General features: G+C 36.7%; 1 long non-coding RNA gene across 1 annotated transcript in view; it reads right to left on the bottom strand.

Annotated features, from left to right (window-relative positions):
• Positions 1-7,951: 7,951 nt before the first annotated feature.
• Positions 7,952-10,678, bottom strand: part of LOC105499724 (uncharacterized) — a 37,065-nt gene continuing 34,338 nt past the window's right edge. The window contains exons 2-3 of the long non-coding RNA XR_011623025.1: positions 10,382-10,492; positions 7,952-8,243 (exon numbers count right to left, since the gene is read on the bottom strand). This is a non-coding gene — a long non-coding RNA (uncharacterized lncRNA). The remainder of the gene's footprint in view (positions 8,244-10,381; positions 10,493-10,678) is intronic.

Raw genomic sequence — 10,678 nt, 5'->3', positions numbered from 1 at the left:
GAGAAAACTCATTTAACATGATGTAAAGCATGATAGATATACCTAGAACATGAAAAAAAGAGCTTTACACATGATTTCTTTGCTATTTAACACTGGGTTTTGTAAGCTGCTAAAAATAACCCAGGCACACCTGTGTTATTAAACGATCCTTTATACTGTAGAGTTTGGGTTATACTGTGTTTCCACTTAAGTGTTGATGGTTAGGCAGCTGCTTAAATTTATCTGGTACATTTGAATGATTTCAAGTTAGTAGCATTTTCCATGATTAGCACAGTAATAATTATAGTAACTCATGAAATTTAAAGCTCTTCATTTAGCTCTGTCAATGATAGGTCATTATTGTTAATCTTGGCCTTTCTGTTTCCAGTAACTGCCACACAAATAAGAGATTGCATTAGGTAGTAATAATAATAATAATTCAACAGAGAATCAATGCTATGCATAAGCATAGACAAGTTATTTCTCAAACATTTGCTACTCTCCCTTTTATAGGCAAGCTGGAAATCATATTTTTTTTCTACAGGCTGTAAACATTCATGAAATGTCTCAATGTCAGTGAGTATCCTCCAATTTATATTTAAAAAACATATGTTTATGAACCCGAAACAGAGAGAAATTCAAAAGTTTGGGGTTTGGATCAGAATAGGCCCAGACAGCTGGTATCAGCTTGGAGGGTCTCCTAAAGAAGCCATATTCAAAGGGAAGATGTTTGGTTGTTTTCATTGTGAATGGATTCCACTCAGATCAATAATTTCTCAGTATTAAACTAAGCCAAAATTTTCCGCTTCTCATCCAAATTGCTGTTGAATTTTTTTTAACTCATCCATCATCTTCCTATCTCATATAATACATTTTCTCATTTTATTATGTATTCCTTCTAGTCTTTTAAACAGTAAGTTATTTTTTAGTCATATGCTATGTATACATGAGTATTCTATAACACAAATATATTTCCTTGTATATTTAGGAAATAATATTACCATTATTTCAATATGGCAAAGAAAGAATGTCCAGTCCAACTAGCCATCTGTTAGACTAGATGTTTTTATACTACATTCCTGTAGGGATTGTCTCAGTCAGGCATGAATACTCATAGTGATGAATAATTCACTACCACTGGAAATCTTTGGCTAACTCTCTATGTATTTGAACATTCTCTCTACAATGTAGTAGGATAATTTCTGTATATGGTTCTCTCTCTAGTCTTTAACAACATAAAGATAGAGCCTAATGTGTCTTCCACATGCTAGTGTACATGCTAGTCATGTTTCTTGCAGTAATTCCTCATATGACATAGTTTCCAAATCTATCCTTTATCAAAAAAAATTCTTCAAGACACTATCTAATTATAGAAAGATGCATCTCTTAGGAGATGCAAGTATTAGAGTATATAAGCAAAATATGTAAGTAAAGCAAAGTATTAGCTTGGATTTTTGTTTGGTTCTGTTTGCTTGTTTTTGGTCTTATGTCCTTCTTGTTGACTATATCAAAGTGTATCATTGAATAAAATGACAAGTTTTGTATAGTTTGGATGTTTGTCCCAGCCCAAATTTCATATTGAAATGCAATCCTCAATGTTGGAGGTGGGGCCTGCTGGGAGATGTTTGGATCATAGGGGCAAATCCTTCATGAATGGCTTGGGCCATCCCCTTAGTGATAAGTGAGTTCTCACTCTCAGTTGACGGGTATCTGGTCCTTGAAAAGTATGTGGCACCTTCCCTCCCACCCCCACTCTCTCTCTCTCTGTTTTGCTCATGCTTTTGCATGTTACATGCCTCCTCCCCCTTTGCCTTCTGGCATGGTTGTAAACTTCTCGAGGCCTCCCACAAGCCAAGTAGATGCTGGCACCATGCTTCCTATAAAGCCTGCAGAACCATGAGCCAAGTAAACCACTTTTCTTTATAAATTACTCAGTCTCAGTTATTTCTTTATAGCATTGCAAGAATGGCCTAATACAACAAGTCTGCTAGCCAGTTGAACAGATACTGTTAATTGTTCACCACAACTAGTTGCATTCACTACAACCGTGGTTTATTCTTACCAGTTGAATTTCTAATGTATTCAAGTATCTAGCATGAGAGAAGATATCTCTATCCTGAGCTAAAGGTTAAATCAGAGTCCCTGTTAATTACAATGATTTGTTTTCCTTGTCGGAATTGATTAAGGAGTAGTCATGTGACCCAGGTCTAGTCCATGAGATGTATGAGAAGCCTGTTGTGAGGGAGTAGGGAGAGAGCCTTCTGAAAAGTTTTTCTTACAAGTGAAAAGAGAACACATAAAAGAACAGCTTCTGTGGGGCACTATCTTATCTCCCTGTGATGGCTGGAAATGTGGCAGGCTTCTTGAAAGCATGAGGTGGATTGACCAGATGACAGGCAGACACACATATGATGACAAATCACTTCTTTTTCATTTGTTTTTAAGGTTATTGAGATACAATTTAAATAGAGTAAAATTACAGATACATAAATCTATGAGTTTTGACAAATGTGTATATTCATATAGCAATACACAATCAAGATATAGAATAGTTTTATCACCCCCAAAATTTCCCCGTGCCTCTTTGTAGTCAATCATCTCTCCCCAACTCTGACCATTGGTAACCACTGATTTATTTTCTATTATAGTTTTGACTTTTTCAGATGCCATATAAATAGAGTTATACAATATACAGTCTCTGAGTTGGGATTTTAAAATTTAGTATAATTAAGTTTGAGGTTTACCCATGTTATTACATAAAACAGTAGGATGTTCCTTTTAATTGCTGAGTAATATTCCATTTTATGGATGTGTAATGTGAACACTGGTTCTTAATGGTATTCAGCCACAGAATTAACCAGATTCAAAACCATCCTACTCTGGGACACATTGATAGGTGAGATTTTTTTTTTCTTTTAAACTATTTTGGTATCTTTTTTTGTCCAATTCATTCTAACTGATATATCAGATTGATCCATCCTACCACAAATAATGTCAAGGATTGAGTTTGAATGTAAGATAGTATATTGATTCCTGCTGAGCATTTCACCTAAATGCCGACTGATTCCACATAAGTTTGTCTAAGATTACTATCTATGGCCTGTTCACTTAAATTCTATTTTAATAGATTGGGCACATGGTGGCTGTCAAAATGTGTTTTGGCCCTGATTTTGTCATTTAATATGTGTGTTATTATATTAAGTTTATCCATCTACAATTAGGGTGAGCCTACCATCTTTTATAAATGTATTTATTTATTTATGAGAGGGAGTCTCGCTCTGTCACCCAGGCTAGAGTACATTGGCGTGATCTTGGCTCACTGAACCTCCCAGGTTCAAGCGATTCTCCTGCCTCAGCCTCCTAAGTAGCTGGAATTATAGGCACTCGCCACCACACCTGGCTAATTTTTGTATTTTAGTAGAGACAAGGTTTCACCATGTTGGCCAGGCTGATCTTGAACTCCTGACCTCAAGTGAGCCACCTGCCTCAGCCTCCCAAAGTGCTGGGATTACAGGCGCAAGTCACCGTACCCAGTCGACCATCTATCAGCTAATGCAACATATCTCTATAACAAAAGTTACTTACATTGAAATCCAAGCATATTGTCTTTCATTATATTTTTTTCTTTCTTTTTAGGCAATGCATCTACCCTTCTCAATAGAGATGAGCATATTATTCCAATTGTTTTCAGATTTTCCCCAAACCTATTTTTCTATTTGGAATGCTTGTGTTTTTTTTGGGTTTTTTTTTTTTGGTTTTTTTTTTTTTTTTGAGACGGAGTCTCGCTCTGTCGCCCAGGCTGGAGTGCAGTGGCCGGATCTCAGCTCACTGCAAGCTCCACGTCCCGGGTTTATGCCATTCTCCTGCCTCAGCCTCCCGAGTAGCTGGGACTACAGGCGCCCGCCACCTCGCCCGGCTAGTTTTTTGTATTTTTTTTAGTAGAGACGGGTTTCACCGTGTTAGCCAGGATGGTCTCGATCTCCTGACCTCGTGATCCACCCATCTCGGCCTCCCAGAGTGCTGGTATTACAGGCTTGAGCCACCGTGGCCGGCCGGAATGCTTGTTCTTAATAATATATAGAGTTAATCTAAATTAATTATTTTCCATCCTAATTTTCAATTATTTGGGCAAAATTTAAGATATTTACACTCTGCTAAAGATTTTACTTATATTCTCTCGATTAGTCTTTGCAATTATTATCTCAACTGTATAGATGGGGAAACTAAGGCTTAAATCTCACATCAACTCCCAGGTAACATGTCCTAAACAAAACTATCTATACCCAAATTTATAAAATGTCAAACAAATAAATTATTTATAACAATGTGTTTTCCTTTTGAAATATGCCTCTTGTAGCTATATGGGGAAGGTTTCAGTTTATTTCATTCATTTCTCAATATTTTAAAAAATAAATATTCCAGTCTTCTACACTAAAACCCAATGGCTGCATTCAGTATAAATGTATTCATATGATTTTGTATCTATTTCATATTTTGCAAATTGTTCTAGATAAAAGCAAAGTAGTATCAATACAAATAATCATCTATACATATGGTGGCCCCCTAGCATCTAACTACATTCTTCAATAAGCCTCTATATCTTGTCACTCATGTCCTGAAATACAGGTCTATATCTCAATAGATATAATAGTTGTATGCAGCTGCTCTGCCATTTGTTTTTCCTCATAGATGGAATATTGAAGCACCAAATCATATACTAAAAGGACACTGACAAAACAGAGAACCATCTGCAGGCACTTTACAAAATTTCATTTACGACATGGTAAAACACCATGAGGTTATTTTCTAAATCATCTGTTTAAGCAAGGGCATCAGTGCCCTTTCATAGCATGACATAAAGCAAGTTGCCCTGGAGAGTTCACTGGTATCCCTGACCAATGGTCATTTTCTCACTAATTTGCTTTTACAGTCAGTCAGGGTATTCAGCCCTGTCTCCATTAATCATCTCCAGGGGAATGAGCCAACAAAGGTTATGATGCTCCATTTTAGGATGTCAGTCTTATTTGCCTTGAATACAAAAATCTCCTAGACAATTAGCCATGGCACTTCCAAAGCTGATAACTGGAGGCCTTTCTTCAATTTAGGAAAGAACCCTGGGAAGTAACAAGAAAGACCACAAAGTAAGGGAATATCCCTATCCCAGTTATTCTGAGACTAATGTGCAAATGTGTACAGGAGTATCTCATAGATATTGTGGGTTCAGTTCCAGACAACCACAATGAATGAACAACATATTCAATTAAAAAAAGTTACACAAATTTTTTGGTTTCTAGTGCATATAAAAGTTACACTATAGAGGCCATGCGCAGTGGCTCACCCCTGTAATCCCAGCACTTTAGGAGGCCGAGGTAGGCAGATCACGAGGTCAGGAGATTGAGACCATTCTGGCTAACATGGTGAAACCCTGTCTCTACTAAAAATACAAAAAAAATTAGCTGAGCGTGGTGGCGGGCACCTGTAGTCCCAGCGACTCGGGAGGCAGAGGCAGGAGAATGGTGTGAATCCGGGAGGCAGAGCTTGAAGTGAGTGGAGATCCGTGCCATTGCACTCCAGCCTGGGTGAGAGAGCAAGACTATGTCTCAAAAAAAAAAAAAAAAAAAAAAAAGTTACACCATAGTGTAGTGTGCAATAACATTATAGCCAAAAAATGTACATAATCTAATTAAAACTGCTTTATTAAAAAATGCTAATGATCAGCTGAGCCTTCAACGAGTCCTTATCTTTTTGTTTCTTTTTTAGCTGGTGGAGGGTTTTACCTCAACATTGATTGCTGCTGACTGATCAGGGCAGTGACTGCTGAAGGTTGAGGTTGCTGTGACACTTTCTTAGGATAACAATGAAGTTTACTGGATGCAATAGCATGCAATGCATTTTGATAACATTTGACCCACAGTAGAAATTTTTTTCAAAACTAGAGTCAATCCTCTCAAACCCTGCCACTGCATTATCAGCCAAGCTCATGTAAAATTCTAAGCCATTTGTTGTCATTTCAACAATGTTCACAGCATCTTCATCAGGAGTAGATTTCATCTCAAGAAACCACTTTGTTTCCTTATTTGTAAAAAATATCTCCTCATTCATTTGAGTTTGATCATGACATTGCAGCAATTCAGTCACATCTTCGGGCTCCACATCTACTTCCAGTTCTCTTGCTATTTTTACCACATCCACATTTACTTCCTCCACTAAAGTCTTCAACCTTTCAACACCATTATGAAGGCTAGAATCAACTTGTTTCAAACTCCTGTTAATATTGATATTGTGACCTCCTCCCATGAATCACAAATGTTTTTAATGGTATCTTTCCAGAAGTTTTCAAGTTCAATTTACTTTGACCAGATCCATTAGAGGAATTAATATCTATGGCAGCTACAGCCTTATAAAATTACTTCTTAATCCATGGGCTGCAGAATAGAGGTGTTATTAGGCACAAAAACAACATTAATCTTCTCATCCATCTTCATCAGAGCTCTTGGGGCAGTAGGTGTCTTGGCAGTGAGCAGCAATATTTTGAAAGGAATCTTTTTTTTTTTTTTTCTGAGCAGTAGGTCTCAACAGTGGGCTTAAAATATTAAGTAAAACATGCTGTAAGCAGATGTACTGTCATCCCAACATCATTGTTCCATTTATAGCACACAGGCAGAGTACATTTAGCATAATTCTTTAGGGTCTTAGGATTTTCAGAATGGTAAATGAGCATTGGCTTCAACTTAAAGTCATGAGCTGCCTTAGCACCTCATCAAAGAGTAAGCCTGTCCTTTGAAGCTTTGAAGCCAGGCAGTGACTTCTCCTTTGTAGCTCTGGAAGTTCTAGATGGCATCTTCTTCCAATAGAAAGTTTTTTCATCTACATTGAAAATCTGTTATGTATTGTAGCAACCTTCATCAATCATCTTAGCTAGGTCTTTCTGGATAATTTGCTGCAGTGTCTACATCAGCACTTGCTGCTTCACCTTACACGTTGATGTTATGCAGACAGTTTTATTCCTTAAATGTTAGGACTTACGGACCAACTTCTGTTAGCTTCCAACTTTTCTTCTGCAGCTTCCTTACCTTTATCAGCTTTCATAGAATTGAAGACATTTAGATTCTTGCTCTGGACTAGGCTTTAGTTTAAGGGAATGTTTTAGCTGGTTTCATCTTCTATCCCGACCACTAAAATTTTCTCCATATCAGCAATAATGCTGTTTTGCTTACTTATTCATGTGTTCACAGGAGTAGCACTTTAATTTCTCTTAAAAACTCTTCCTTTACATTCACAGCTTAGCTAACTGGTGGGGGCAAGAGGTCTCGATTTCAGCCTATCTTGGCTTTCAACATACCTTTCACAGTGAGCTTAATCATTTCTAGCTTTTGATATAAAGTGAGAGATGTGTGATTCTTCCTCTCGCTTGAACACTTAGAGGCCACTGTAGGGATTTTAATTGGTCTAATTTTTGTTGTTGTTGTTTGTTTTTGAGACGTAGTCTCACTCTGTTGCCAGGCTGCAGTGAAGTAGCACAATCTCCGCTCACTGCAACCTCTGCCTCCCGGGTTCAAACTATTCTCCTGCTTCAGCCTCCTGAGTAGCTCAGACTACAGGTGCATGCCACCAAGCCCAACTAATTTTTTTGTATTTTTAGTAGAGACAGTGTTTCACCATGTTGGCCAGGGTGGTCTCAATCTCCTGACCTCGTGATCCACATGCCATGGCCTCCCAAAGTGCTGGGATTATAGGCGTGCGCCACTGCACCCGGCCTCCTTAATTGATCTAATTTTAATATTGTTAAAATTAGAGAATAGGGAGGCCCCAAAAGAGGGAGAGAGACAGGGAAGCAGCCTGTCAGTGAAGCAGACAGAACACAAACAACATTTATTGATTAAATCTGCTGTCTTATATGGGCATAGTTCATGGCACCCTGAAACAATTACAATAGTATCATCAAAGGTCATTGATCACTGATCACCATAACAGATATAATAATAATAATAAATTGAAAATCTTATAAATTATCAAAGTGTGACACAAAGATAAGAAGTAAACACATGCTGTTGTAAAAATAGTGTCAACAGACTTGCTCAGCCATGGTTACCATAAAAGTTGTGTCTGCAAAAATGCAGTATCTGCTAAGTGCAATAAAACAAGTTGCCCATAATCAAGTATGCAAAGAGGATTCTTACTTCATGAAACAATTTCTTCACCTCCAAGCATGAATGTCTTCACTATAATGACGGACGCCTCTGCTGTAGTTTTCTGAAGCAGATCTATTATAAACAAGGTGATTTGAACCCATGAGCAGTAAAGATGATCAGCCTGTTTCTTTAATAGTAGATAGTTTGATTTTCCTCAATTAACTTAAAGAGATATGGCACTAAGTATAAAATGTATGCATAGTGCATAGAAAACTATTTTGGGAGAACTGGGAAATGCATTCCTTGGAGAATGCACTCGGTTTCAAACCCAGTCTCTGACACTTACATCCAAGTAATCTCGGCCAATTCCAGAGTTTCTCTGTGCCAAAGTTCCCTTATCTTATCATATAGAACACAATGTTACCTACCCACCACATAGGGTTACTGAGAAGATTAAATAACATATTTCATGTAAAGTGTAGAGAACAGTATATAGGACATTATGGAGGTTCAATTAACGGTAGCTATCGTTATTATTGTTGCAGTTGCTGTTGTATATGTGAATTACAGTTCTACTTTTGGACATCATTTGGAGCTATCTGTACCTTGTAGGTATCAGAATTCATCATCAAATCATTTAGATTCCACAAATACTAAACCATCTAAATCAAAAGTTAAAAAGCCCTATATTTTTGAAATATGTTTTTTTCAAGGAAAATACTTAAAAATAATAAACTTTTTCAGATATTGAAATGAAAGATACATAAATATTCTGTTATTCAGCATGAAAATGTGCTTTCTACGTTGTGGTTTCAGTTGTTTTCAAAACATATTTGTTCTCATCTAGAAGGCACTAACAGAGAAACAAAACAAAACAAAAAGGTAAAATAAGAATCACCCTTAATAAGTATATTTACTGGATCACCAGAGAAATATTCTTCCTGTCACATGACTCTTCCACACCTTTCCATTTGAGCTATTTCTTACATCTCTTTGCCTTTGAACTAAAAAAGCATAATCAAGAATTTATAAATAATAGCAATGATATGCTAGGTAATATGCATGTAGTGCACATAAATGCCCAACACTATTGCTTCATGTGTATTATCTTGTGAGGCCTTCACAATGAATGTATGAGGTCTTATTATTGTTGTCATTTTATAGATGGAGAAATTAAGGCACAGAGAATTTTGAGAACTTGTTCCAATGTATCTAGTAAGAAAAAGGGCTGCCACTGAATTCCTATGGAGTATGCTGTCAACCAACTGCACTTCACTTCCTGTAAAGCCAGCTGTCCAGAGCATGGCCATAGTGCCACACCCCCACTGATTATAATTGTCCACTTGGCTTGACTGGCCATCTAACAATAATCTTCCTGGTTATTTTTTACAGAATTCCATTTGTACCCATTCTAGATTTTTTCTAAATATATTTTATATAATAAAAACAAACTCTCATAAGCACAAAGAATGAAGGTTACTCGAGTCTAATTTCCTTCACACCCACAGGTGTGGTGAATGAACCTTCCATGTGTAGATGGTGAGTCAAAAGAAACATCGGTATATCCCTAATGTCTAGATTTACTAAACTGGACTTTAAACGAATTGAATCAAATATTGAACACATCTCCACTACTGAAGACACCTATCTCACTCAGTTTTGTCACAGCTTGGTGGGGATAAGGGATTACCATTATGATGCCTTCACTATGCTTGTGGAATTTCCATTTATATCTGAAAAACATTTCTTTGTGTTTCTTTTTAATTTTCTTTGGTGATGAATAGTCACATGTCAAAGGAAAGGGATTAAATTTTGCATAAAGCCAAAATTCATTTAAACAAAAGGATAGAAAAAGGAATACTTTAGCACTATGGTCAAAGAAAGAGAGACAAAGAAAAAAAAAGATAGAAAGAGAAAAAGAAAGTGAGAAAGATAGCAAATGGAAAAAGCGAAAAAAAAAAAAAAAGTCTTCTCTGTATGGTTATAATAGATCCAGAATATGATTCTGAAAAAAACTCACCAAGAAAATTTTGAGTGGTATTAAATTGTATTCATTGTAATATGTGTGTAACCTCCACAGATATCATCTAGAAAGTAAAAATCAATTTGCTAAAGCTCTGAGAAAAAATGCTCTCAATTTTATCTTATTTTACCTTTTTTTTTCCCCCTCACAGGCACTAAGTAAAAAAATCCTACGTCTTTGAATCTCCACAGAAGATCGTGAGATAGTGAAAAAAAGAGTTTGTTGGAATGTGGACTTCTATTCAAACCTGTTTTTGTGTGCCTCTCTTGATTTCTTAAGCAGCCAAATGCCTCAGTTCTGCATACTCTTCTTCCTTGGGCCTGCCGCTCTGGAATTTTTGACTCTAATCCAGCTGCGACTGCGGAAAGAGAGTAGTTTTAATAATAGTGGAAAGTTACTGTTATTATTCAAACTTTACATCATCCTGAAACCAAAATATTTGTTTGTAAGATACAGTCTTTCATAAACCCACATTATCTAATACTCTATTCTTAGGTTCAATTAGCAAAAGCACTCACTTTCTTGTCAGTGTTTTTCTCACCTT

Source organism: Macaca nemestrina, chromosome 5 (genome assembly GCF_043159975.1).
Source record: "Macaca nemestrina isolate mMacNem1 chromosome 5, mMacNem.hap1, whole genome shotgun sequence".
NCBI lineage: Eukaryota > Metazoa > Chordata > Mammalia > Primates > Cercopithecidae > Macaca > Macaca nemestrina.
The sequence above is the reverse complement of the archived record's forward strand: the minus strand, read 5'-3'. Positions and strand labels throughout refer to the sequence as shown.